Source organism: Camelus bactrianus, unplaced genomic scaffold (assembly GCF_048773025.1).
Source record: "Camelus bactrianus isolate YW-2024 breed Bactrian camel unplaced genomic scaffold, ASM4877302v1 HiC_scaffold_42, whole genome shotgun sequence".
In the NCBI taxonomy this organism is placed as follows: domain Eukaryota; kingdom Metazoa; phylum Chordata; class Mammalia; order Artiodactyla; family Camelidae; genus Camelus; species Camelus bactrianus.
This window is the reverse complement of record NW_027413958.1, coordinates 936,937-941,493: the sequence shown is the minus strand read 5'-3', so window position 1 is coordinate 941,493 and position 4,557 is coordinate 936,937.

Here is a 4,557-nt window from a genome sequence, read left to right as displayed (position 1 = left end):
CCCTTGTCCATGGGGAGGCACATGATGCTACCTGCTTTTCCAGCCCAACCTCCGCCATTCCCCGGCAGCCCGCACAGGGAGGGACTGGGGGAAGACACTCGAAGGGCTCCTAGGTGAACCCCGGTGCTGCAGACATAAGACGGAACCTCCCCACACTCAGAATTCCGGAACACGGGTGACTGTGTGGGTGAGGTTTGGGGCCACCCTCCACACATCTTCCTGGTGTCACAGGTGTTCCCTGGTAGGGGGAAGTCCGCTAATTACCTCCCTTGTCCATGGGGAGGCACAAGATGCTACCTGCTTTTCCAGACCAACCCCGGCCTTTCCCCGGCAGCCCGCACAGGGAGGGACTGGGGGAAGACACTCGAAAGGCTCCTAGGAGAACCCGGGTGCTGCAGACAGAAGACGGAACCTCCCCACACTCAGAATTCCGGAACACGTTTGACTGTGTGGGTGAGGTTTAGGGCCGCACCCCACGCAGCATCCTGGTGTCACAGTTGTTCCCTGGCAGGGGGTAGTCCGCTAATTACCTCCCTTGTCCATGGGGAGGCACTAGATGCTACCTACTTTTCCAGCCGAACCCCCGCCGTTCCCTGGCAGCCCGCACAGGGAGGGACTGGGTGAAGACACTCGAAAGGCTCCTAGGAGAACCCGGGTGCTGCAGAAAGAAGACGGAACTTCCCCACAATCTGAATTCCGGAACACGGCTGACTGTGTGGAGGAGGTTCGGGGCCGCCCCCCACGCAGCTGCCTGGTGTCACAGGTGTTCCCTGGCAGGGAGAATTCCGCTAATTACCTCCCCTGTCCATGGGGAGGCACTAGATGGTACCTGCGTTTCCAGCCCAACCCCCTACTTTCCTCGGCAGCCCGCAATGGGACGGACTGGGGGAAGACACTCGAAGGGCTCCTAGGAGATCCCGGGTGCTGCAGACATAAGACGGAACCTCCCCACACTCAGAATTCCGGAACACGGATGACTGAGTGGGGGAGGTTTAGGGCCGCCCTCCACGCAGCTGCCTGGTGTCACAGGTGTTCCCTGGCAGGGGGAATTCCGCTAATTACCTAACCTGTCCATGGGGAGGCACTAGATGCTACCTGCGTTTCCAGCCCAACCCCCGCCTTTCCCCGGCAGCCCGCACTGGGAGGGACTCGGGGAAGACACTCGAAGGGCTCCTAGGAGATCCCGGGTGCTGCAGACAGAAGACGGAACCTCCCCACACTCAGAATTCCGGAACACGGGTGACTGTGTGGGGGAGGTTCGGGGCCGCCCTCCACGCAGCTGCCTTGTGTCTCAGGTGTTCCCTGGCAGGTGGAAGTCCGCTAATTACCTCCCCTGTCCATGGGGAGACACTAGATGCTACCTGCGTTTCCAGAACAACCCCCTCCTTTCCCCGGCAGCCCGCACAGGGATGGACTGGGGGAAGAACTCGAAGGGCTCCTAGGAGATCCCGGGTGCTGCAGACAAAAGACGGAATCTCCCCACACTCAGAATCCCGGAACACGGCTAACTGTGGTGGATAGGTTCGGGGCCGCCCTCCACGCAGCTGCCTGGTGTCACAGGTGTTCCCTGGCAGGGGGAAGTCCGCTAATTACCTCCCCTGTCCATGGGGTGGCACTAGATTCTACCTGCGTTTCCAGCACAACCCCCTCCTTTCCCCGGCAGCCCGCACAGGGAGGGACTCTGGGAAGACACTCGAAGGGCTCCTAGGAGATCCCGGGTGCTGCAGACAGAAGACGGAACCTCCCCACACTCAGAATTCCGGAACACGGGTGACTGTGTGGGTGAGGTTTAGGGCCGCCCTCCACAGAGCTTCCTGGTGTCACAGGTGTTCCCTGGTAGGGGGAAGACGGCTAATTACCTCCCCTGTCCATGGGGAGGCACAAGATGCTACCTGAGTTTCCAGCCCTACCCCCTCCTTTCCTCGGCAGCCCGCACTGGGACGGACTGGGGGAAGACACTCGAACGGCTCCTAGGAGATCGCGGGTGCTGCAGACATAAGACGGAACCTCCCCACACTCAGAATTCCGGAACACGGATGACTGTGTGGGGGAGGTTTAGGGCCGCCCTCCACGCAGCTGCCTGGTGTCACAGGTGTTCCCTGGCAGGGGGAAGTCCGCTAATTACCTCCCCTGTCCATGGGGAGGCACTAGATGCTACCTGCGTTTCCAGCCCAACCCCTGCCTTTCCCCGGCAGCCCGCAAAGGGAGGGACTGGGGGAAGACACTCGAAAGGCTCCCAGGAGAACCCGGGTGCTGCAGACAGAAGACGGAACCTCCCCACACTCAGAATTCCGGAACACGTGTGACTGTGTGGGTGAGGTTTAGGGCCGCCCTCCACGCAGCTGACTGGTGTCACAGGTGTTCCCTGGCAGGGGGAAGTCCGCTAATTACCTCCCCTGTCCATGGGGAGGCACTAGATGATACCTGCGTTTCCAGCCCAACCCCCGCTTTTCCCCGGCAGCCCGCACTGTGAGGGACTCGGAGAAGACACTCGAACGGCTCCTAGGAGATCCCGGGTGCTGCAGACAAAAGACGGAACCTCCCCACACTCAGAATCCCGGAACACGGCTGACTGTGTTGGAGAGGTTCGGGGCCGCCCTCCACGCAGCTGCCTGGTGTCACAGGTGTTTCCTGGCAGGTGGAATTCCGCTAATTACCTCCCCTGTCCATGGGGAGGCACTAGATGCTACCTGCGTTTCCAGCAAAACCCCCTCCTTTCCCCGGCAGCCCGCACAGGGAGGCACTGGGTGAAGACACTCGAAGGGCTCCTAGGAGATCCCGGGTGCTGTAGACAAAAGACGGAATCTCCCCACACTCAGAATCCCGGAACACGGCTGACTGTGTTGGAGAGGTTCGGGGCCGCCCTCCACGCAGCTGCCTGGTGTCACAGGTGTTCACTGGCAGGGGGAAGTCCGTTAATTACCTACCTTGTCCATGGGGAGGCACATGATGCTACCTGCTTTTCCAGCCCAACCTCCGCCATTCCCCGGCAGCCCGCACAGGGAGGGACTGGGGGAAGACCCTCGAAGGGCTCCTAGGTGAACCCGGGTGCTGCAGACATAAGACGGAACCTCCCCACACTCAGAATTCCGGAACACGGGTGACTGTGTGGGTGAGGTTTAGGGCCGCCCTCCACACAGCTTCCTGGTGTCACAGGTGTTCCCTGGTAGGGGGAATACCGCTAATTACCTCCCCTGTCCATGGGGAGGCACTAGATGCTACCTGAATTTCCCGCCCAACCCCCACCTTTCCCCAGCAGCCCGCAGTCGGAGGGATTCGGGGAAGACACTCGAAGGGCTCCTAGGAGATCCCGGGTGCTGCAGACAGAAGACGGAACCTCCCCACACTCAGAATTCCGGAACACGGGTGACTGTGTGGGGGAGGTTCGGGGCCGCCCTCCACGCAGCTGCCTGGTGTCACAGGTGTTCCCTGGCAGGGGGAAGTCCGCTAATTACCTCCCTTGTCCTTGGGGAGGCACTATATGCTACCTGCTTTTCCAGCCCAACCCCCGCCGTTCCCCGGCAGCCCGCAAAGGGAGGGACTAGGGGAAGACACTCGAAGGGCTCCTAGGAGATTCCGGGTGCTGCAGACAAAAGACGGAACCTCCCCATACTCAGAATTCCGGAACACGGCTGACTGTGTGGGGGAGGTTTAGGGCCGCACTCCACGCAGCTTCCTGGTGTCACAGGTGTTCCCTGGTAGGGGGAAGTCCGCTAATTACCTCCCTTGTCCATGGGGAGGCACAAGATGCTACCTGCTTTTACAGGCCAACCTCCGCAATTCCCCGGCAGCCCGCACAGTGAGGGACTGGGGGAAGACACTCGGAGGGCTCCTAGGTGAACCCGGGTACTGCAGACATAAGACGGAACCTCCCCACACTCAGAATTCCGGAACACGGATGACTGTGTGGGGGAGGTTCGGGGCCGCCCTCCACGCAGCTGCCTTGTGTCACAGGTGTTCCCTTGTAAGGGGAAGACCGCTAATTACCTCCACTGTCCATGGGGAGGCACTAGATTCTACCTGAGTTTCCAGCCCAACCCCCGCCTTTCCCCAGCAGCCCGCACAGGGAGGGACTGGGGGAAGACACTCGGAAGGCTCCTAGGAGAACCCGGGTGCTGCAGACAGAAGACGGAACCTCCCCACACTCAGAATTCCGGAACACGTGTGACTGTGTGGGTGAGGTTTAGGGCCGCACCCCACGCAGCTTCCTGGTGTCACAGTTGTTCCCTGGCAGGGGGTAGTCCGCTAATTACCTTCCTTTTCCATGGGGAGGCACTAGATGCTACCTGCATTTCCAGCCCAACCCCCGCCGTTCCCCGGCAGCCCGCACAGGGAGGGACTGGGGGAAGACACTCGAAAGGCTTCTAGGAGAACCCGGGTGCTGCAGACAGAAGACGGAACTTCCCCACAATCAGAATTCCGGAACACGGCTGACTGTGAGGGGGAGGTTCGGGGCCGCACCCCACGCAGCTGCCTGGTGTCACAGGTGTTCCCTGGCAGGGAGAAGTCCGCCAATTACCTCCCCTGTCCATGGGGAGGCACTAGATGCTACCTGCG